General features: G+C 36.9%; 1 protein-coding gene across 4 annotated transcripts in view; it reads left to right on the forward strand.

Annotated features, from left to right (window-relative positions):
• FUT9 (fucosyltransferase 9) overlaps positions 1-25,874 on the forward strand; it is a 200,918-nt gene that overhangs the window by 135,437 nt on the left and 39,607 nt on the right. The window contains exon 4 of one of the 4 annotated variants that reach the window (XM_045499064.1): positions 15,597-15,708. The exons of the other annotated variants lie outside the window; for them this stretch is intronic. The gene's annotated coding sequence lies outside the window, so the exon portion shown is untranslated. The remainder of the gene's footprint in view (positions 1-15,596; positions 15,709-25,874) is intronic. 4 annotated transcript variants of the gene reach the window in all.

A 25,874-nucleotide genomic window follows, 5' to 3' on the forward strand; every position in this document is an offset into this window, starting at 1 on the left:
TAAGAAAGAGCATAGCTATGGGGAGAATATATAGTATCATCAAGTTATCATAATAATAAACTTAAAATCATAGCAACATATGATTTTAAAGAATATTTTCACATAGATTAAGTTATATGACCTCACAGACGTTCTGTGATTTTGACAAAGTGGTATTTTGCCTGAATTTCAGAAAGAGGGAAATTGAATATAGTCAAGTTTTGGGTCCTTTCCTAAATGGCATAAACAGTCAATGTCACAGCTAGAAATGACACTAAGAGTATGTTAACCCCAAAGACTTTGTATGTACTACATCGCCTCCTGATCTAATTTCATGCATTTTTTGTAATTGCATGACCTTGGTCAAGTTCCTCAGCATCTGTACACCTAAGTTACATGCCTAGAAAATGCAAGTGCTAAAGGCCATTTATTTGGCAAGTTAGTTATGAGGATGTAATGACATACTGAATGTAACTGCTCAACTCAGTCCTGACGAACACAGAAGCCTTCACAAATGTTACCTTTGCTAGTATTTCATTCACCTATACAATGGGAGAGAATTTCAGAGAAGTTGAGAGATTTCTTTACAGGCGTTATTCAGTCAGCATTCACTGAGTGGATAGTATTTGCCAGGCACTGTGTGAGCTACTGGAAAAACAAGAACATAAAGATCTAGCTTCTTGCCTCAAGTTGTTTCTTGCCCAAGGAAGGAGAGTACACATGCAAACTAATACTTGGCAAATGTATTTCACTTGTTAAGATAGAAACAGTGGAGAGTGGATAGTGTAGGCATCAAGCAAGGAGTGGTCAGGAAAGGTCTGGAGGTTTAGGGAATGTTACCTACAACATTCTCCAGATGGAGAGAAGAAAATGAGAAAAGGCCATGTAACAGGAACTGCTTCAGTGTACTTACAAAACTGTAAGCATTTAGGTATGGCCAGAGAGTAAGGATGATACCCCAATAAGTTGAAAATTAATGGTTAGACAAGGAGATCAGTCATGTAGTTCTTACTTTCCTTCCTTCTTCCCTCCCTCTTTTTCTTTCTCTCTTCCTTCCTTCATTTCCGTCCCTGTTCCCCTTCCCTCCCTCCTGCTCTGCCTATCTTCTCTCTTGCTTTTGAGTACACCCTTTCCCCAAGCCTCAACTCGCCACCCTCAGACATATCATATCCTTAGGGTATGTCTGTGCTGAGCGCAGGGCCATTCGCCAACTGTCAGACAGTATTTGTTCAATAAGATTATTTTAAAATATAAAGATATGAATCTGGTGAGTGGATTGAAATTTTAGACAAGATGGCTGAGCCATGTGTCTTTTGGATCAAGAAGATAAGTGAGAATCACATTGCCTTGTTAAAAACTAGCAAGGGGCCATATGACAGAGGGCAATGAAAGGGCAGTGAAATAACTTAAGCAGATTCCCCCTCCCCACTCAACTCCACCCATCTGCTTTGCTTTTTGCTAGTTGGCAACAGTGAATTCTGGTTTTGCACCTGTCTCAGAAAGCTCCAACTTACTGAGGGTAGAGGTAAGGCTTTCCAGATAAATAGTGAACTGTACCCCTTAATCAGTGTGCTCTTCCTGTCTAAGTTGGGTGTGCTGTTTACCTCTAACCCCTTCAATACTCTCACCTGGCTGTGTTATCACACAAAGGCACATACACACACTCATTAACAGCAACCTGTATTATCTGTCACTCTCATTTTTGTGGAAAGTGAGTTTCTAAATCCTCTTTCTTCCTTAGTGATATTTTTTTCCCAATTAGTTGAACGAATGATGATATTTGTTTGCAGCTTCCAGTGTTGCCTATAAAGAACACCAGTTATTCATTTAAGGAAATTGCTTGATCAATGCTATGTAGGTCTATTATATCTTTTTTTTTTTCTGCTGAGAGGAGAAAAGAGTGATATGCCAGATTGAAACAACTGGAAAAACAGATTGCTGAATTAGAAGTGAAGATATAATTAGATGCACCCTCCAATAATTGGTTAGAATTGGAAGCATTTAAGTCTGTACATAATCAAATATTGCCTGAAAATGTTACAGCATCCTTATTTTATGCTAAATAGATTTTTATGGAAGGGCAATAAAGGAGGAAATCTGCCTGCTAATTTGATTAAAAACACAATGGATCTCTGTTATTTCAGCTATTAAGACTCCAAATAGGAAGAGGTTGATTAGAAAAGAAGAAATTAATTTCATATTTGAGATCTATTATCAAACATTGCATATTTTAAAGTGGAATTATTCATAGCAATTGGTGTATTTTCATAATTACTCTCAGAAAAGAAGAGACATATTCCTAGCTTCTCTTTAAAATTAAAAAAATCTAAAGACATTATAGCACTCTATCATTAGTATTTATGGAAGAAATGAGGTAGTTTATTAACCACATAAACCCATTGTACAGAAAATACAACAGAGATTAAAATAATTCCACTTGCAAAGTCCATCTGTAGAATCCCATGATTTAGGACAATACCCATTTTCTGCTTATACTATTTATAATGTTTTTTATTATGTCATAGCTATTAGTGGACACATGTTTTTGGCTTCTTATGTATTCATTCATTAAGCAGATATTTACTGAGCACCTAGAGTGTGGTAGGCAGTGTTTCAGGCACATAGTAGGGAGTGTAGAAGACAAAATTTCCCAAGATCAAAGATTTTGTAATCTATTTGAAAATGGACAATATAAAAAATTAATAACTGCAATATATAGTATGTTGGGTAGCAATAAATCCTAGAGAAGGTAAATATGTAAGAAAATATGAGGTATGGAGATGGGTTTAATTTTAGAGAAGGTTGTCAAAGAAAACCTGTGGGGAGTTTTGACTCAGGATTAGAATGAAGTGAAGGAGCTGTCCTTGTGGATATCAGAGATAGCGTCTAAGCAGATGTGCAAAAGCCCTGAGGCAGACTTTCCAGAGCAACAGTGAGAAAGCGTGTGTTGAAAAAGCACATGGGGGAGGTGGCAACAATGGGAAAGGGGTGAGAGGTGCCTACTCTGTTAAATTTTAGAGATTACCAGCTCACCATAAGGATTTGATTTTCTTTTCATTTTTCTTTACATTTATTTAATTTTGATAGACAGAGACAGAGCGTGACTGGGGGAGGGGCAGAGAGAGAGGGAGACACAGAATCCAAAGCAGGCTCCAGGCTCTGAGCTGTCAGCACAGAGCCTGATGCGGGCCTCGAACCCATGATCTGTGAGATCATGACGTGAGCAAAGTTGGACGCTCAACCCACTCAGGTGCCCCAGGATTTGACTTCTAATTGGAGTGGCATAGTAAAATTGCTGATTTTGAGCAGCAGAGAAATAATTTGCCTTATTTCATTAGATGTGAGTTTATAAATGGCAGGGGCTGCTGTAGACCATGCAGCTCTGTACCCTTATCTAAGTGGCCTAACGTGGTGCCTCTTATATAGGTTTCAGAAATATGTTTTAAAAAAACATGATTCCCAAGACCATTCCAATTTCCCTTTTTAAAATGTACCCTATCATTCTACTGGTTTGTAGACAACTCAAGATACTTTTAATCTGCTCTATTATTTAGTGTGCAGTCAACACTGGAAAGTGTTGGTGAGGCTGGTTACCTTTTATATACCAAATGTAAAAGGTGCTTCTAATTTAAACACAGAAATGACACACTTGCAAACTGTAAAGGAAAACATGAGGGGCCATATCTTTATAATCTAGTTTCAATATCTATACTTCCTAAGAAGAGGCTAATTTGATGAAAATAAAAGAACATTTTCTTGATGCATAAGGTATATAGTAAATATTCTTTGCTTTTCCTCTTTTGGAACTACATTTAAACAGGAATAAATTAATTCTGTAATGCCACTTTGTTGCAGAAAGAAGCTAAAGGGATATCTTTATATTTCTATTTTATGTATCTTCTCATTCTTTTCCATGTTACTATAAAAGAGCATTACTACTTGGTGAAAGGATTTTTTTATTATTATTATTATAAAATGATAAAATGAATTTTAAATTTATTTCAAAAAATGCATTCAGGAGCCAGCTAAATATGCTCATGGGTCCGTTCCAGCCACTTTTATTGCTATTAATTGACAAGCCCTATTGTACAACACTAAATTTGGAACTAAAATTTCTCTATCTTTGGATAGCTGTAATTTAATCAGGCTTGCTTTAGCTCTCTCATTATTTCATAATGAAATATAAAATATCTTACAAGCAAATGCCTCTCTTCCAGAAATTAAATAGAGAGCAAAGAATTCACAGGCCAAAGAGTAACAATCAGTACAAACACAATTACCTTCTCACGTAGGAGATAAAGCAACTCTCCTTTTTTTTTTTTATCCAGTAAGATAAGTGGCACAATCTTTTCTCTCATTTGTACAAGTACCTATTATCCTCATTTTTATTGTAAAGCAAAAGAAAAGAATAAGTAATGTCAACTGTGTGATATAGAAATACTAGAAATACAGAAATACTAAAATGTCAGTGCATTTTCTGAGAAAAAACTAAGTTTCAGGAGGCAGATAATTACTGATCTTAAACCTAAAGGCAGAAGTAAGACTTCTTCATAGATCTAAAAGTAATACGGACATTTGACACTGGTAGCACCCAGAGTGAAGATTTCTTCTCTCTCCATCCTTCACGTGCTAATTGAAATGAGCAAGACCCCAGGGGGGTGGTCAAACAATCATCTCCCATGGAGTGCTAAAGCATCACTTGATGAATGCTGGCCATGATGGATTCAGGCTTGCATAACTAATCTGCAGGAATTCTTTGAAGATATCACAGCCATTTCAGATAAAAGATATTTAGGGGCTGAGATATAGTTAATATTTTAGGGGGAAAAAGTACATTTGATATGGTTTCACATCAGAGATAAAGGTAAAAGCACCACTGAACATGGGATAAAGAGCACCGAAGGGAAAATTAGTTTTAGAGACAACTACAAAGACAATCCTTCAAAGAAACATTTATGTTGGGAAGAAAAAGTGTTGAAGCTGAGCAGCACATGTGCAATTAATCGAAGGCTAATCCTTCATTAAAAATCATGTTTAACTCACCATAGACCTCACAAAGTTGATGAGAACTAGAATTCTTTCTAACTGCTTTTCATAGTAGGCTGATCAATCACCAGGTTAGAAGTGTGAAAATTCAGGTTCTAGTCACTGTAAATTACTAACTGATGGGGGGCAATTAACCACTCTAGGTCTCAGATTCTTCTATAGAGAATGAGAAATTAGGGTTGGATAGATCACCAAGTCCTTCCTGTCTCCAAAGTTATTTGATTGTAAGAGTGCCATAGAGTTCTGGAGATTTTGGAGGATAGAAGCCAGTCAACAACCACCATCAAAACCCAAGTAATCAAAACATGAATAAATAATCATCAAAAAGTTCCAGCATTGAGTCGGATAAAGTATGAGTGCTCTATAGTGCATCAAAAACAGACTCAGACTGCTGGATTTTTCAAATCATTTTGCTTTCAGTAAAAATGACATGGCATAATCAATCAAGCTATGGAAATGTGCTGTGAAGTCTACTTGTTTTGGGGTTCTTTTTTTTAAGTTTATTTTTTTTTTGAGACAGAGTGCAGGCACATGTGGAGGAGGGACAGAGAGAGAGAGAGAGAGAGAGAGAGAGAGAGAGAATCCCAAGCAGGCTTTGCAATGTCAGCACAGAGCCCTATGAGGGTCTCGAACTCACAAACAGTGAGTTCATGACCTGAGCCAAAACCAAGTCGGATGCTTAACCAGCTGAGCCACCCAGACACCCCTTATTCTGTGGTTCTTGATAACTTCATTGACCCTCTGAGGACAGTTAAATATTCCTGAGGCTGGAGAAACTTTGGGAAAGCTCAGTTGATAAGTTTGTATAGCCCAAGATACATCTTGCTCCAATTATGTATTTTGCAATAGGGTTGAGGAAACATTAAGATAAGAAAAAAGAAAACACTCTAGTGGTATATATAAGTGAATGTTTAAACAAATCTGATGTCTTTGTTCTGACTCTTTGCACACAAATCCCAACAAAATGTTCTCTAACTGCTTCTTTGTGACTGTGGCTTAAAACTTGGGCTGTTGGATTTTGAGCTACTTGAGCAACTAGATTGCTTTCATTATGATAATTCTCTGTGATCATCTAACACAGTCAGTACTCTATGTATTTTGTTAAACTGAATTAATTCTGCCACCACCAGAGTGCATTTGTTTTAATGAGGAACATGCTTACTAATTTAGATGACATGTAATATAGCATTTAAGACAGACAATAAAAGTATTGAAAACCACAATGGAACATTTTGAGAGTAAAAGTACAATATTGACTTAAAAATTATTCCATGATGCCTTCAACTCAAAATGGTTAAATATTTTAAAGCTTAGAACAAACGCCTTCTCGGTATAACTGTTCTTGAAAAAGTACTCTCCTTTCACTAAGAAGGCAGACATTCAATCGCCTCAAATCAGGTCTGTAGTATCAACATCAAGCAAAACTTATTCACAGTCATCAGCAGAACCAAGAATAAACCTTACTGAAATATGGACATGGCTAGGAAAAAAAACACAGCTGTGAGTCCCATCAAAAGCAAATCTTTTGAGGCGCCTGGGTGGCTCAGTCGGTTAAGAGTCCAACTTCGGCTCAGGTCATGATCTCGCAGCTCGTGAGTTCGAGCCCCCGCACCGGGTTCTGTACTGACAGCTCGGAGCCTGGAGCCTGCTTTGGATTCTGTGTCTCCCTCTCTCTCTGCCCCTAACCCACTCACATTCTGTCTCTGTCTCTCTCAAAAATAAATAAACATTAAAAAAAAAATTTTAAGCAAACCTTTCTTTGCCTGAATTTTTAATAATTATACTTATAGAGTGAAAGATCATTTCTGTTCACCTGGACCTTGTTCTTTTGTGGAGAGATAAGACGTATCCAATAATTACCATGAGACAGGATAGAAAATGGTACAAATTAGAGACTTGCAGATAAAATACCATGAAAATTCAGTAGATGCAATCAGGGACCAAGAAGTCATTGTAAAGAAAGTAGTATTTTTTGCAGGCCTGGATTTTTAAAGTGTGGGAATTGGGGCTGGAGGTCAGGACGATTCAGCATTCCAAAAAGAACAATGTGAAGAAAAGCTGGCGGTGAGGGACGTGTGAGGCATGGACCGGGTTTCGAACTGAGCCTCAGAGTGTGTGAAATAGGGCAGTGGCGTTAGAGGGCGTAGTACCTTGGATGCCTGACCTGGACTACAGTCACCACATTGGATGAGGCAAGGAGGATTTTGAGAAGGGGAATGACAGAGCAGGAGATTTATTCTGGCAGCTGCATGTAAACTGGATTGAAAGAACTCTACAGCACAGCAGAAGCACCTAATCCACGAGCCACCGACGATCAACCTGCTTTCTACCTGCAGCAGCAGCACACTATAGAAAGGCTGACCACTTCTTTCCGGAATACCCCAGGTCTGTGAACAACTACAACCTCTCTGTGCTTGAGCGGTGTGGAGCTGGCCTGGCAACAATAATGATAATAAAAGGCACACGTAATTCCGTAGGATTGGGGGTAGAGATAAGATAACATTCTAGCAACTTCCACTTCGTTCCTGTTTCAGGTTTTGAAATTTTATAATATTTCATTCATCTTGAGTTTTGAGCTATGCCACTGATAGCACTTATTAATTATCGTTACCATTGTGGCTACAAAAAGGAAAGGTGTGATTCTGTAATTTAGATTTTCAGATACCAAAGAGAATGCTAATTAATATTTTGGATGTAGGATTACCTAAGATAGCACACTTGGTAACAGCAAGAAGATGTTTTAACCTGAAGTCATTTGGAGGCTAAAATAGATGTTAAATTTAGACTAAAGGAAAAGGAAGAAAGCCCTGCTTTCCTTGGGGCTTAACTGCTCTGAATAAACTTGATAGCGAGCTATCCTTAGGGTAACTTTTACTTCACGATGAGTCTCATTTCATGGGTCAGGCCATTGTGGAATATTTATTAGCAGAAATTTTTCCCCACCCCCCAAAGTATATTGCAATGTCTGAAGAAGATAGTCTCATTTTAACAGAAAGAGAAGAAAATCTATCAAAGAGAATGTGAGAAATTACACTTTACTTTCTTGTCTTTGCTGCCTAAGGTGAAGTGAAATTGTCTGGTATCAGATCAACTGCAGACATACTTTAAGGGGACTAGCATTCCTTAAAGATTTTATCCGGTAAAGACATCAGTCTTGCCTTCCTACTTGAGGCACTGCACTGTAAATGGCCCCATAGCACATCTGCAGCTAGTTCACTTGACAAAGTTATGCAGAACAAAACTCCCCTACATTCTCAAGAGACCTGCTACACAAAGCTGTGAACAGAATTTAGTTATACACAGATTCACTATCCCCTTCTCTCATGAGCTTTGAGTTCCAACTAGGATATTTTGGACCTAAGGAATAATGTACCCTTTTATTTCTCCAGGAAGCAACCATCTAATACAATGGTGTTACATAATCAAGAGCTCACTGTGAGCTTGGAAACTATTTTTAATCACCAGTACCTGCTTCTCATCATAAAAGGATATCTCCAGCTCCATAATTTGAGGCAGAAGACAATGGCAATCTTGAAAAAAATATATAAGTATCAAATTAGGGATGAAATTGAGAAGCATTCAAACACAGATCAGAGGGCACTCCTATTCACAGGCCCACCTGAGGCCAGAGTCAATGGAAGACATTTTAGAGATATATTTAGTGCCATCAGAACTGTTCCCATCTTTACTTAGGGTGAGATCAGCATTATGTTTTGAGAAACCATGGGGAGGGAGTCTGTCTTTTGAAGTCTGATTCTGTGCTTGGGCATTGGCCCTTCTAAGGGTCATCTCTTCCTCTGTCATGGTTTTGATTATTACACACTGCATACGCTGGTGATACCCAAGTCTGAAAATTCAGCCCAGACCTGATCCCTGAGGTTCAGATTTGAATAGTGACCTAGATTTACCCATGGAAGTCCCTTCCACAGGCATCTGGTAGCCCTGTGGCACTCCTCACAGAGAGTTTAAGTGCTTGCTTCACTCCCTGTCTCTCTCATTGGGTCAAAAGCCAGGGGAGGGGGCGGGGGTATTAGCAGGGAGGGGGGTAGTAGGGCTATGTCTGTTTTGTTCATCTTTGGAGGCCTAGGTCCTGTTCCATACCAGCTATTCAGTAAGTATTGCTTGAATAAATGAGTCCATGGAGTGAGAGTGAATAATTTTGCATAATTATACTTCCATAAACTATCCTAATGCAATCTTCCATCTAGCCACTAACGTTTAAGGTGAAGGGACTGCATTGAGACTTATCTATGTGCTGATCTACTTAGGGTCACAGGACCCTAAGTCACTAGGTACTGTCTTTTTAGACAATGATTTGCTGTGTTTTGCTTATGAATGTTCTGCCAAGTACAAACAATTTAATATCACTGCCCCTTCAGTTGATAGAGTTGTAAGTGGAGAATTATTGCCTTTCAGAAGAATGTTGCTAAAAATGCGTTAAAAGCAACACCTGAAGAGCATGAATATGAAAAGTGTTTTCATTCCTGCATGTGAGGTTCAGTGAAAGGTGAGCTTTTCCTCCCAGAATATAGGCAAACTTCATCTGGGTATCTTCTGGGCAAACCATAGAAATCTAGTTAGAAACAGCCCTAGGGGCATCTGGGTGGCTCAGTATGTTAAGCGTCTGTCTTTGGCTCAGGTCATGATCTCATAGTTCATGAATTCAAGCCCAACATCGGGCTCTGGGCTGACAGGTCAGAGCCTGGAGTCTGCTTTGGGTTCTAGGTCTCCCTCTCTCTCTGCCCTTCCCCTGCTCATGCTCTGTCTATCTCTCTCTCAAAAATAAATAAATATTTTAAAAAAAGAAGAAACAGCACTAGAAAGGCCTGGAAATTTTAGGTATTATAGAGGGATTCATTCTTCTCATTAATGAAGAAAGTAGAGTACCTTAAATCAAGCCCATCATTTTTTCCCAACTATGAAATGGTATCAAACTGGAGTACTTACAAAAGTATTTAACTGTATTATATATTTGAAAGTTGCTAACAGAGTATGTCTTGAAACTTCTCACCACACACACACACACACACAAATTATCACTACGTGAGTTGATGGATGTGTCAACTAACTTCTCCGGTAAGCGTTGTACACCTTAAGCTTGCATAGTGTTACGCTTCAGTTATATCCCAGTAAAGCTGGGGGCAAGGCATTAAACTGTTGTGTGTAATTGGTGGGATAAGTTTTCAAGAATCTAAATTCTGTAAATACATGTAAACAATTTTTGGACAAATCAGACCATCTGAGAGTTGATTCCTCTCAACTCATCCAGGATGTGCTCTGTGCCCTGTTCCCTGTGCCCTGTGAGAGCTCACTGCTTCCTCCCTTTCTACTTCGGCTCCTTTAAATTGCAGCGGGACATTAGGCATTACTGATGCCTTGCGGTCATCTATACTTTTGGGGAACCGGAAAAACTGATGTATCATTTTTTTAAATAAGTGTGTAGGAATCCCTATAAGTAGACAATGTGAGAGTTATGAATACTTTCCATATACCTCTTTATAAGTATGAAATTAAGAAATATCCTGAAAAGTAAAAGAAATCAAATTAAACTAAGAAAGTACAAAGTCACATGAATTAAACTAAGAAAGTACAAAGTCACATGATTTCCATTAGAAGGTTGTCTGTATCTTGACAATGACCATCTCTACAAAGATCTTCACTGCAAAGGTCTTCGCTCAAACAAGAAAGAAATAGTAACTTGTGAAATGACAATATAGGAAATACTTCCTAACTCCTGAGGGCTCTCATTTATCGCTATGCCTTGAATCTCGCTTTTCTAGAGTTTCTTTGCTTTTAAATTATGAGCGCAAGAATCACTACTGTCATTTAAAAAAATAGAATGTCTTTATTTTTATGTGCTATAGAATTTAATTTCATGCTTTCAGAAATATTTCTTTTGCTGGTAATGGCCAGCAGCCAATCTCGATCCTAGAAGAAATGATTGAATTTTTAATTTTCCTGGAGGGGGGACTACTACATGCATCTTTTGTTTCTGGATTTGATTATCAGACTGTATGTTTCTACTTCATTAACTTTATTTCATAACTAGTTAGTTTTCAATGTGACTAATGAGAGAAAGTGAAATAGATGGTTTCAATCCAATGGTTAACCTCGTTTGACACAATATTTGCTTTTATATATGATGATGTACTTGATATTACTCTCTAAATCAGAAATCAAAGTACTTTATAGTTATTACCTTACTAATATTCATCATGCTTCTTGGAATTGGATATTAGTATGAATGAAAGAAATATAGGGGGAGAAGGAATGAAATCATTTTCCCAAATGTTGATTCACTACTGATTCTAGATATTAGTTCTAGAACCCTTAATTGTCTATATAGCCACAATTATCTGGCCAAATTTTACTTTTTAAAATTATAGTTTTTCTTGGATTACAATTTTCTTTTATTTTAGAGAGAAACAGAGACAGAGATCATGAGTGGGGGTCGGGGGGGGGAGAGGGAGACAGAGACAGAGACAGAGAGAGGGAGAATCTCAAGCAGGCTCCACACTCAGTGCAGAGCCCATAAGGGGCTCAGTCCAATAACCCTGGGGTCACGACCTGAGCTGAAATGCAGAGTCAGATGCTCAACCAATTGAGTCACCCAGGCACCCCCAACAATATTCTTTTAAAGGCAAACAAATGGTACTTGGCTTGTTAGTTGGAAGCTGGAAGGTATATTAGTAAATACTGTTTTGGTTGTAAACAACAGAATTTTAAAAAGTAACAGTAAAAGGAATTTATTAGCTTACATAATTTAGGAGTCCAGAGGTGAGGGACTTACGGTACAGTCTGATCAAATCTAATTCAGTTTCCTTACAATTCTATTAGTTCTTTTTTCTTCCAAGAAAAGCTTCATTCTTAGACTTACATTCCCCCGTTATCACAAAATAGCTACTTGTAGCTGTATCATTTTCACACAGTACATTGTCCAGTTAGAAAGAGAATTTCCCTTTTCCCAGCAATCAAAAATGCTGCACTTCATTCTGCTTGGACCAAATTAGTTGATGTGTCCATTTCTGAACCAGTCACTGTAAGTGAACAAGTCCTGGAAGACAGAAGTTGGACTGGACAGGACCTCATGGAACTTCTCTACTGAACTCTGTTGGTCTTCCAAAGTGCTTGCTGCTGCGCAATATGGAGTGGGTGTAGTTCATGCTGAGGAGGCATTAAGAGTCCCAGTGCCTACCCATACTTTCTTAACATTTTTTAGGCTGTTCTTTAAAGCACAAAAGCATTCTCTTTGTTGTATAAAAACACGGTGCGCAATCATCTGAGTAAAGGCTGTCTCCATTCTATAGCAGTTATGGTTTACTTTCCCATACAAATTGTTCTTTTTTAAATGTTCTTAGCAAGTTTATAAAGTTTCTGAAGCCTAATTTCTAGATTTCTTGGAAATCTAGAAAGTTAGTAATTGGGAGTTAGGAGGGAGAAATGATTCGGTTGTCAAATGATTTATTATGAAAGCAGCCTTCCTTATCTTTTGGGGAGAGAATTTGTTATGACCTGAATTATGTTTCCCCCAAATGTATACATTGATAATTTTTTTTAACGTTTATTTATTATTGAGAGACAGACACAGAATGCGAGCAGGGGAGGGGTAGAGAGAGGGGGAGACACAGAATCTGAAGCAGGCTCCAAGCTCTGAGCTGTCAGCACAGAGCCCAACGCCGGGGTCAAACTCACAAACTGCGAGATCATGACCTGAGCCAAAGTCGGTCTTCTAACCAACTGAGCCACCCAGGCGCCCCCCAAATGTATACACTGAAGTCCCAGTAATTATATTTTCTAGTACCTCAGATATAACCATGTTTGGACGTAAGGTCCTTAAAGAGGTGATTAAGTTAAAATGAGGCTACTAAGGTGTGGCTCTAATCCAATGTGACTAGTGTCCTCATAAAAAGGCAAAAAAGGGCATCTGGCTGGCTCAGTCAGTAGAGCATGTAACTCCTGATCTCAGGGTTATAAATTTAAGCCCCCACATTGGGTGTAGAGATGACTTAAAAATAAAATCTTAACAAGAAAAACAAGAAGGAGGAGGAGGAGGAAGATGGAGAAGGAAAAGAGACAACAAGGACACCCACAAATGAATGATCATGTGAAGAGGCAGCAAGAATGTGGCCATCTGCAAGCCAAGGAGAGATCCTTCAGGAGACTCCAACCCTCCCAGCACCTTAATTCTGGACTTCCGGCTGCTCGAACTGTGATAAAATAAATTTCTGTTGTTTAAGCCATCAAGTCTTAGCATTTTGTCATGGCAACCTTAGCAAAGTAATACAGAAGAGTTGTTTGCTTTTTGTACTATTAAATATCTAATTGTTGGAACAATTAATTTATAGGTTTTTGGATTTTTTGTTTGTTTGTTTTTAATATGCCTTTGTCAGGTGCATTCTAACTACTTCTGACCTAAGATTTTCTCCTGAAGCTAGTCCTGGTTACTATTTATTCATTCATTTATTTATTTATTTTGGATATAGCTGTATCCCTTTGGAGACCACAAAGCCAAAATGTCTGTTCCAGCCTTTTAATTTAGGGTTTCCTGGTTGCAATGAGAGCTGATTTCACAAAAGGTAATAATTACTTGGTTGCTATTCAAAGGATACTTCTCCTCCTTGGTGAGTCTGGTGTTTCTCTTCATTAGCAAAATAGGTAACGTTACTAAAAAGTTTTTTAATTTTTACACTGGCCCAGGACTGGTAGTTTTCCTTCCAACATGCAACACTTTGAGGATCAAATCTATGAGACACCGTACCTATCACAATGACATCTTTCTAATTTCATTTTTATTAGCTCAGCTTTTCCCCCTGGAGCCTTGGGAATATTCTTATTTGCCTTCGTTGTTGTTGTTGTTTGTTTGTTTTAAGCACTATAGATCTTTTCATTTCGTCATACCATAAGCCCCGTTCTTACGAAATATAAATATAGTATCTCCTTTTCACTGTGGCTTCGATTTGGACCTTGAGTGTGTGAATTGTGTGACTGCCTGTAACAAAAGAAATCAAATACGTTGCCATTAAATAAAATTATGGCAGGAAATGTTCGTTTGAAACGTTCTCTTTTTTCCTTCACTTCCCATTAAAGTTGAGTTGGTTTGTTGTTTTAGAAAACAAAGAGAAAAATAAAAGGCAAAGTTTCTGCCTAGAACCTTGTCCCTAAAGAAACAACATTAACTATACCTAGCCCTAGAGAAAGACATTGTGAAATCATAGGTAGCTGAGAAGGTTAAATAAGTTCTGGTTATTTCTATTTGTTCTTTGATTCTATATATTATCAATACCTTCACCTTCATTTCCTCATGTAATTGTGAAATGGGTGTGACAATTCTTCTGTCCACAGTACCTCAGAAGGGTGTCACCAAAATCACTGAAAAATCACAGAGGACCTTGAGCTCCTCAAACTTTTTTTAAAAAATGTTAAATGAGGCAAAATGTAAGGTGTGTGGAACTTTTCATCATCTTTATTCTCAAATGTTCATTTATTTATTTTTGAGAGAGAGAGAGAGCCTGAGAGGGGCAGAGAGCAACAGAGAGAGAGAGAGAGAGAGAGAGAGAGAGAGAATCGCAAGCAGGCTATGAGCTTTCATCCTGATGCGGGGCTCTATCCCACCAACTGCGAGACCATGACCTGAGCTGAAATCAAGAGCCAGATGCTTAACCCACTGAGCCACCCAGGCACTCCTGATAATCTTTCTATTATTTGGATGAATTTCTTTTTGTGTTTTTCCCTTAAAAGAGCTTGCCTAATAAAACTATTTGGGGAATGTACACTGATACAGAGGGAACAATTCTGGATTTGGGGATGTTTATGTTAATTATAAGGAAAGCTCTAGTTTATAATCTATTCTAGACTATCAACGACACTTTAAAAATCAACCAGGATTTTAGTAACTCTTTAAATGAAACAAAAACAATGTAGAAAGGTCTAAACATTTAAATCTCAGAAATTCCAGTGAGGATTGTAAAGCTAATTTAACTAAGGATTTCAAAATATTATATAACCTATTTTTATATACATATTTCCCAAAACAGGAAACTGATCCATTTCTCTGGCAAAACTACTCAGTCCTGAAATTATACTTTGAATCAATAACATATTACTATAGAACAACCCTGCCTTGAATTTTTTTCTTTTGATTATCCAAAGATCACTTGTCCTCAGAATTTGCTACTGTCTTCTCTTTGGAGACAAGCTTACTAGAGAAATACAGAGATTTTTCTATAAGGATCTGATGTAAATGAAAGGAATGTATTTACAGAAAATATAATATCCAATGCTATTTATTTTTCCTCTCTAAATCTGAAATTTCATTATGTTAATTACATTATCCAGTCTTTAAGTAATAGGACAAACATTTTTTTTAGAAAAAAGTTGGGCATGGCCTCAACAATGGACTTTTAAACTGTACTTTTGCAATCCGCTGTTTGAAGATTATATGATTAGTGTTTACCATAACTTTCACAATGCTATTTGACTTAACTTTATACTTCATGTGTCTTGCTTTTAAATAAATAAATAAAGGGACACACTCTTGCTGACTGTATTTTTAATATATATTTTCAAAACAGGGTGAAATCTTAATGGCCTTTAATCATCCTCATATCATAATGGACATACTGGAGAGAAGGATTTTCTCCACTGTATAGATGTATGAAATTGTACCAGTAAGCACTGTATAATGTAAGTTAAACTTTCTGTGTTATAGATATCAAATATTAATTTATTTGAATCCATGCCCTGGCAAGGGGAGTTACTAACTTCTCAGGTGGAAACAGTTTGCAACAGGGCAAAGGAGATTGTTCTCTAATTCCCTAATCACTCTTTGTGTGACTCTAGGCACCAGCCCTCAGACAGGAACTTGCTCTGTTTTTTGTTGATCAAATATTCTGGGGAGATGTAAAGAATCTCTCACCATTTCTGCTGTTTCCATGACATTAGTTTTGCTGGTTCATCATCACCCCAAATGTCCATGACTTCATTCTGTACTATCAGTGACTAAAATTCAAGTTCTCTCTCCCTTATCCTGTATCAGCCATCAAGGCTTGAATGCTCAGAACTTCAGCATCATTTGTAAATTTAGTTTTAAGCATCTGCTCATAGAATATCTCTGTGTCCCTGGCTTTGCACTCTGAACGAAGATGTACGAACCCTTAAGTTGAGCCAAAGGGGGAAAACATAATTAAAAGCAACTCTCATCTCTAAAACTCCCTTCCAAAAATCAGAGAATAGAGTAAGACGTAAACAATTAGAATCTAAGTTATTAAGATGGCTTGTATAAGACCAAATGCATTGGTGGACCTATATAGATGATTTAAAACTGTATAATTTGTAGAAATGTCTCCCAAAACAGGTTTGCAGAGCCACAGTAATTACACTGACTAAATCTGTCTAACTTGTTCTCTTTTACTGGTATAAAGTCTCCCATGGTATTTCACATTACTCTGTACTTTAAACTATCTTCTCCTGCAGCTAGGATCCAGATTCTATCATCTTTCCATAATCTTAATCCTTAGCATAGTACTTTAATTTAGAACCTAAGAGGAAGCCAGTATCTGTTGAATGAATGAATGTGTTAGTTTCATAAGTGAGTCTTGTATCAATAAGATTTCAAACACACCTATTATTTTAAACTTAGAATTAATGCACAGTCTTGTTGAATTGCATCGCTAATTCGTTCTTCCTTAGTGATCAAGTTATGCATATTTTTGATATTACCTCAGCTACTACTTTATGTTCACTGGTTTATATTTTATATTCACTGATTATTTATATTCACTATTTTATATTCACTGATTAATCCTTGGGTACATATTTTTCACTGGTTTAAATATATGTTATAAAAAATGAATTAGGCTGAACATGAGATAAAATTAAGGAAAGACAGAATCATCTGGACACTTCATAGTTACCTACACATTTTCTGATTCATCTTTAAAAAATACTGCCATGCCCTGTGTTTCCAATTTAAGATATAGATCTAAGCTTAAAATGATGTGGACACCACTAATTTAAGTTTTCAGCATACTGAATTAAAATTGGGAATTCTGGAATCTGTGCCAATGATGGGATTGTAGTTCTATGAAGAGCTAGAGTTAGGAGTGGGGAGGTACTTTGAATGAATTTCTGGAGGTCACTCCTTTAAGCAACAAGGTATTTGTGCTGATGAAAGATACTACAGTTATGCTATCTGTGTTTTCAGAATGAATTGCTTTAATTTCCATCACTGACCATGTTTCCAGTTGAATGAGAAAGGCTTTGTGTACCTGATTTGGGTAACAGACACCTGGATCAACCCAGTAACATAATTGGTAAAAGTGGTTGGAATAATATATATGAAATATTTTTAAAAGCTATGAAATGTTATAAACTCTCAACACATTATTTATTAGATTGTTCGTATATAATGATAAAAGTTTGTCCAACTTGATGATTCACTGAATTGTTCCAGATCAATCCAAAAGAGTGGGAAAAAAAACTAGTAATATACATTGATGATTTTCAGTAATATCATCATCATATGTAGTTAGATCTTAATTATCTATGGAAATGGATTTTGGTAATAGCATGGGGAAATGAAAATACAGATCTTTCTATAAATGTGCTTGCATTATGAATACCATCTTACTGGTGATTTTTATTCACTGAATGTGGCAGAAATTATAATGATGATGAGAAAGTGATGATGATCATGAGTGTGATGTGTGTGCATGTGCATTAGAGAAGGGGAGAGAAAAAGAGAGAAATAAAGAAAGGAAAGAAGGAAAGGAAGGAAAGAAGGAAGGAAGGAAGGAAGGAAGGAGAAAAAAGAAATATTGAATATTCTGCTCCTCAATTATGATTATGTAAAGGCAAATTATAATTACAGATAACTATAATTATAATAGATACAGATAACTATAACTATAATACAGATAATTATAATTACAAAATCCATATATTTCTGTAGGGTAAATTAAGAAGAATACCATCCTTCAGTAAAGGAAAATCTGGATTGAGTTAATTTTGTAACACCAGTGTAGAAACAATGGCACAAGAAAGACCAAGTTCAAAGAAGAAGCTTTATAGCTATAGCTATAGATATAGAGGTTTAGATAGATATGGATATAGGTACAGATAGATCTATATCTAGAATAGATATATATAGATATGGATCTGGATACAGATACAGACATGGGCATACACATAGACATAGGCTGAACTTAATTTATTTGGGAAGAATAACAAATAGTTTCAGTGTTGGAGGTGGCTGCCTGAATGTGGATCTGAATACTCATGGACCATACAAATATTTATAGGATCTAAAGACAGTTTCACACATTTAGCTATAGTATGAATTCACATTTTCTGTGAAATAAAAATCACACTGTGTAGACCTGCAGTACCTGTAATTATGTGTTACTAATAGAGTGAATACCAGATATCTCTAAGAAAGTGTGCCTACTCCCCATGCCTTTTATCATGGGATATGAAGGACAGACATTCCATTCCAAGAATTTGTGCTAAAAGATTTTCTGAGTCCCTTACTGCTCCCAACAACCAACCTAAACACATCAAATGAGTTCTTAATTTCAGACAGTATATTTTCAGTTCAACCAAATGTTCATTTGGTTCTTTTTATACATTTCAGTTATTGAAATTCTGTATCTTTTCATCTAGTTTGTCCTTTTTTTTAAAATCATAAAAGTGACCGTTTTCTTGACACCCAAGAATCCCAATATTCTCCAGGCTTTTCTTAATACTTGATTTGAACAGAATCCCAGGTACAAGCAACATTTAAAGATTGTACATTAACGTTCTGGGGTGCCTGGGTGGATCAGTTGGTTAAGCGTCTGACTTCAGCTCAGGTCATGATCTCGTGGTTTGTGAATTCGAGACCTGCATTGGGGTCTGTGCTGACAGCTCAGAGCCTGGAGTCTGCTTCAGATTCTGTGTCTCCCTCTCTCTCCTCCTCCCCGGCTCTCTCTCTCTCTCTCTCTCTCTCTCTCTCTCTCTCTCTCTCAAAAATAAATAGATATGAAACTTTTTTTTAAAGATTGTACATTAACGTTCCAAATTTTTGTATGTTGTCTGCATGATGTGTTTATTTCCCACGAAATTTCTTTTGTAATAGATTTGTATATTCTCAGTCACATCCCGATCTACAGGCTGAACAATGAGGTCATATAGCCGGATGGTGAGATATCACTAAGGAATAGCACATTTTCTTCGGGGCAAACTCACCGGTTGATGCAGCAAAAGAATGGCCATGCCCAATTGAAATAAGAGCGTTCTACTAACAGAATATTTTCTTTGGGGCACAAATAATTGGCAATACCAGTTAGAAAGTGATACTTGTATTCCAGAGCATTTACTTGTGTCCACTACACCTCAGGTGAAATGTGCCAAACATCCAGGATGATGAAATATTTTCAGTCAATAAATATTTTGGTTTTGTTTGTTTGTTTGTTTGAAGGCAAACAGAAGGGTTTGCATATTCAAGAAGTCAAACAATTCTTCTGCTTCAACTTACAAATGATTCACAAATCTTTGCTAGGAATAGAATGTTTAAAGACTTTTCCCCCACTAGATTTTTTGTCATCTTAACTACTCGTCAGGGACACTGTATTTAGAAGTGAAGTCTGTCTAAGAAGCTCTAATATAATTTTGTATTATCATGATTGGCCACTGGTTTCTTAGCTGGTGCACCCAACCATCTAAGGGGAGTCTCAATGTAGAATACGAAAGCCATCATGACCCACCAGAATAGGCCCATGTTTATTTGGTTATTAAAATCTTTGGCAAAAATTCTGACAGTACCCAAAGATTAGAGTACCCTTCTATTAGATCACTGGGAAAGAAAATTTGGAAACCTGTAGCATCTCTGAAGAGTCTACTGCATTGCAGGCCCTGAGGTGGCGACAGAAGAGGCTGGGTGCTTGATAAATCCTAGTGTCACTGGAGCCATGCTACAGTGCTGCATGCAGCCTGGGAATCAGTCGTAAGGGCAGCCTTACTTAGCACAGCCATCTGAAGGCAGTGATCTCCTCTGAGGCAAGTCATGTAACAGGACGCATTTTGCTTATTTCACCAAATATTTTCAGGGCCTGTTCTTTCTTTCCTATAATTGTATCTATTGGTGAAGGCTAAATGCCACATTTTTTTTTTCATTTTTTTCCTTATTCTTTATCTTATGATTGTTCTCTCTTGGTTCTTCTCACTGAGGAGATTGTTGTAACCAGTTATTAAAAGCACCATTTTTCTTTTTATTTGGGAAACTGTTCATTGATGTCACATTGTGAACATTATTTGGGGCATCCACCCTTCTGTTTCTCAATTATGTGCATAATCTCTTATGAACTGATGGCTGTTTTTATTATTCCCTCCTCACCACCACCGTGACTCTTCTCTGATGCTGATGCCACTCGGGATTTGTGCAATTATCTAGAAAATGCATTGCATGTACCTGAGCTACCATCACATATGAAATACTATGATTCGAGCATGAAGAACATGTATAAAATCTGTTCATAATCTGCTGTACGCACAGCTTGGTTTGGGGCAGAAAGTATGTTTAGAAACTTGCAATGATGATTGCCCTTAGATAAGGGCAATCTAAGCTTGATTTTTAAGCTTAGATTTTCAAGCTTTAATATACATACAAATCACCTGGGTGTTTTGCTAATGATGAAAATTCTGATTCATTAGTTCTGGAAGTGGCCTGAGATTCTGTATTTTTTTTTTTAATTTTTTTTTTAACGTTTATTTATTTTTGGGACAGAGAGAGACAGAGCATGAACGGGGGAGGGGCAGAGAGAGAGGGAGACACAGAATCAGAAACAGGCTCCAGGCTCTGAGCCATCAGCCCAGAGCCCGACGCGGGGCTCAAACTCAGGGACCGCGAGATCGTGACCTGGCTGAAGTCGGACGCTTAACCGACTACGCCACCCAGGCGCCCCGAGATTCTGTATTTTTAACAAGCTCCAAAGCAAAGCAATACTGCTAGTCCAAAACCCATACTTTGAGAAGCCAGAGGCAAGGGCTGTACTATTCAATACAGCAGCCACTACCCACAGGTGGGTATTTATGGCTGTTCAAATCAATTATATTCTTATTGATTTTCTACCTGCTTGATCTATCAATTACTGAAACAAGAGTGTTGAAGTCTCCAGCTATCAGTGTGGATTAGTCTAGCTCTCCCAATAGTTCTATTAGTTATTGCCTCATGTATTTTGATAAATTATTGTTAGGTGTTTACATGTTAAGAATTGTTATACATGTTACTTGAAGAATGGACCACTTCATCATGGTATAATATTCATCTTTATCTATGATAACTTGCCTTATTCTGAAGTATGCTGTGTCTGAAATGAAGATAGCTACTCCAGCCTTCATGAAATACTGTTAGCATGGCATGTCTTTTCTCTCATCCCTTTATTTTTAAGCTACCTGAGTCTTTATATTTAAAAGTACATTCGGGGTGCTGGGTGGTTAAGTCTGTTAAGCTTCCAACTTCAATTCAGTTCAGGCTGTCTGTGGTCAGCCACATCAGGCACTCTGCTGTCAGCAGGGAGCCTGCTTCATGTGGGTCCTGTCTCCCTCTCTCTCTGCTCCTTCCCCCTCTCAAAAATAAATATTTAAAAATAAAAATGAAAGTAAAATTATGTAAGCAATATATTATTGGTCTAATTTTTTACTGTATTTTTACTGGTGTATATAGAACACTCATGTTTAAAATTATTATTGATACAGCTGTATTAATATATACCTCATGTGAAACTGTTTTCTATTTCTTACACTAGTTCTTTGTTTATTTTTCTTTCCCTCCTTTTCTGCCTTCTGTGGTTTTCATTGAACATTTACATTTTATTTTGTCTCTTTTCTTAGCATATCAGTTACACTTCTTTTAAAAAAATGTCAGTGGTTGTTCTAGAGTTTGCAACATACACTTTAAACTAATCTAAATCCACTTTCAAATACCACCATATCACTTCATGTGAAGTAGTGAAGATAGTTTTTAAGAGACTTTCCAATCCCTGCCTTCTATCCATTGTAACACAGTTGCCCTCAATTTCACTTATCCATATGCTAAAATCACCCATGCATTGTTATTGTTATTATTATTTTAAGTAGTTATTTTCTAGATTAAGAATAAAAAACAGGGGCGCCTGGGTGGCGCAGTCGGTTAAGCGTCCGGCTTCAACCAGGTCACGATCTCGCGGTCTGTGAGTTCGAGCCCCGCGTTGGGCTCTGGGCTGATGGCTCAGAGCCTGGAGCCTGTTTCTGATTCTGTGTCTCCCTCTCTCTCTGCCCCTCCCCCGTTCATGCTCTGTCTCTCTCTGTCCCAAAAATAAATAAACGTTGAAAAAAAAATTTTTTTTAAAAGAATAAAAAACAGACTTTATTTTTCATTCATCCATTCCTTCTCTAACACTCTTCTTTTCCTTATGCAGATCCAAGTTTCTGACACCATTTTCCTTAACCCTGAAAACACTTTTCACATTTCCTGGAGGACAAGTCTGTTGGCCAAGAATTCCCTTGGTTTTTGTTTGGCTGAGAAAGTCTTTATTTCTCAATCACTTTAAAGGATAAATTCTCCAGATACAGAATTCTAGGGTGGTGACAGTTTTTAATACTAAATATTTCATTCCACTCTCTTCATGCTTGCATGGTTTCTGATTTTAAAAAATCCACTATAATTTTCTTTCTTGTTTCTTTAGAGATAGGTGTTTTTGGTTTTTTTTATTCTCCTCAGGCTTCTTTCAAGATTTTTATCTTTATCTTTAGTTTTCCGCAATTTGGAAATGATATGCATGGGTATAAAATTACTGTTTCCTTCCTGTGCATGTCCAGTCTCTTGATGAGTCCATCGAAGGCATAATTCATTTCTGTGACACTGGTTTTGAATCCTGTTGATTCTATCTTAGAGCTTTTTTTTTTTTTTTTGCTTAAATTACCAATCTGTTCTTGCATGTTACTTATTTTTTCCATAGAGCCCTTAACATATTAATCATAGTTATGTTAAATTCTCAGTCTGGTTATTCCAAAATCTGTATCATATATATTTGAGTCTGGTTCTGATGCTTATTAAAAAATAAGAGGGGCGTCTGGGTGGCTCAGTGGGTTAAGCATCAGACTTCGGCTCAGATCATGATCTCATGGTTTGTGGGTTCAAGTCCCGCATCTGCTCTGCGCTATCAGTTAAGAGCCTGGAGCCTGCTTCGAGTTCTGTGTCTCCCTCTCTCTCTGCCCCCTCCCCCACTCTCACTCTGTCTCTCAAAAAATGAATAAATGTTAAAAAATTTAAGAAAATTTTAAAAAAATTCTAAACAAGAGAAATAAAATAAGAGAAATTCTTCAGGATGTATTTTTGTTGCATTTTAGCATACATTATAATTTTTGGTTGAAAACTAGGAACGAGGTATCCGTTAATAAGAGCTGAGGCAGATGCGTTTAGTGTGAAATTTCATGTTAGTCTGGCTGGAGTTGGGCTGTATTTAATGATCTAGCTGTACATACCAGAGGCTTCACATTCTGTTAGTGCCCTTGTTTTGACTCCACTGTAATCTTTGTGTTCCACTTTCTCTTAGACATTTTCTTTTAGAGTTCCCTGAGAACCTTTCCTTGTATGGAGCCTGCATCTTATAGCTCTTTGAGGTGCAGACCACTGCTAACATATCGGTGTCTTGTTGGCAAGATGGTAAGGTGTGAGTGGTGGGAAAGTGTTCTGTAACCTTATGATTAAATCTCTGTCTTTCAATGGGCTTATGTCTCTGGACTGTGACTTTCATGAGTCTTTCTTAGCTTTTTATTTCTTCTTAGTTCATATAAGAAAGTTAGAGCAGTCTGGAATTTGAGAAATATATTTTCTTCCCGATCATATAAGGCTCTGGTAAAGTCTTTTCTTTTGGAGAGAAGGTCTTTGTTACAGAGACTGTTCTAAGTATATTTCTTAATGATTATTTCCCCCTTCCCTTACTGGAATCAGGAGAGGGATCCTGGCTCTTCACGGTGAGAATTGGTGGGGTTTATGGAGGGAAAGCCTAAGACAATACAGAGGTCCACCAATACTACAGCCCTCACAAGTTCTGCAATCAGGCTAGTCCACACTCAGCATCAGATGTTCATGAAAGTTACCATCTAAATGTTCCTACCAGCCTATGGCTCCAGCAGCTTCTGTTCCAGGTAAGGAGATTGTGGCTACAATTCTCAAGATTCATCTGTCTCTCTGGATTTGGGGGTAGCAGTTTACCCCATGACCTCAGTTCTTCTATAAGTACAAAAAAGTCATTGATTTCCAGTTGTTCAGCTTTCTCCTTCTTTTAAAGACAGTAGTGACAACGTCCAAGTTCTTTACATGTTGTAGCTGTAACTGGAATTTTCACATGTGACTACTTAAATTTAAATGTAAACTAAAGTTAAATAAAATCTAAAATTCTGTTTCTCAGTTACACTAGCCATATTTCAAGTACTCAATAACCATGTGTGGCTAGTGTCTACCATATGGGACCGTATAGATATAGAACATTTCCACCATCACAGTTCTGTTAGACAGAGATGGGCTGGACAAAATCTCTAAAGAAATCTCATGAGACAACTAGAATCACAAGACAAAATGGGTCAGTATAAAATAAAATATTTTAGGATGAGATTGTAAATCTTTGTCTCGGGTTCACCTTGAATAATCACTAAATGATGATAAAAGATAACTAAAGAGTTGACCAATTATAGTCTATGTCAATCAAGATAAGAAGTGATCTCTACTTAATTCTAGTAAGGAGACTGACGTCAAAAATCTGAATTGAGACATACCCTAACACATAAAAAGACACACCCTGATTAAAAGATATCTATATTTCCATATAGAGCTAAAACCCAACTTGCATTTTCTGCAAGTGACTGTCACCCATGGATTTAAAACTGTCTTCATGTTATTTTGTATATTTTACCTGTCAGAAACTTTAATTAGCTAAAATTTGAGATTTGGCTTGTGATTTTGAATGTATAAAAAATGCACTCAAGAATATATGGTAATTAATTTCAAAAATAAAAAAGTAAAAAAAAGAGGTAACAGAGAGAGAAAGCATACAATAATTCTTGCTTTGGAAACAATGAAAAAAAGAAAATGACACCTTTCATACTTTTCATTTTAAAGAATGTCATGTAAGTGACAGGCTTAATGGATCATACCTTTGAAGTAATTATACTGCCAGGGCAGTTAAATATGATAATGTAACATTAGACTAAGGAAGCATAGTAATATTGGCATATTCTATACATTGTAAGTTCAAAAATTATCTTACTGCATAATACAGTAGTTTAAAATATCTTCTATTTTTCCAGAATAATGTTACATCTGACTTTTAAAAAAATACTAGCATGCTGTTCTGAGTACTCAGAGGAGCCATAATCATTCACTTTTAACAACAAGGTTAAAATTAAAGGTTTAACATTTTGCTTTTAATTTCTGCTTTATCGGTGAATAAGAACAATTAGCCCTGGAATGCCACTGGCTGAAAAAAATTAAATATTCTTGTACTGTTGTGTTTTTTTTAATGTGATATTTGAGCTAGTACCAGATACCTAATAAGTATATGTCACACCATATAATTCATGATGTTTATTCTTTCTGCTTAAATATTTTCATTAGTGAGCCTGAAAAAAAGTTCCTGAAGATGTAAAATGGTTATTTTAAATTTGAGAGAGCCAACATAATTAAGTATTTAAGGACTACTCTAGAGCTGAAAGTTATTGGATGTGATCCTTAATTCCTAATAAACAACTGTGAATTCTCTAGTTTTTAAAATTGAGATAATAATGGAGATTTTGAAAGTTCTTAAATCAAATGCTTAAGGCAATTGATGCCAAAT

The sequence above is a fragment of the Leopardus geoffroyi genome, chromosome B2 (assembly GCF_018350155.1).
Source record: "Leopardus geoffroyi isolate Oge1 chromosome B2, O.geoffroyi_Oge1_pat1.0, whole genome shotgun sequence".
Lineage (NCBI taxonomy): Eukaryota > Metazoa > Chordata > Mammalia > Carnivora > Felidae > Leopardus > Leopardus geoffroyi.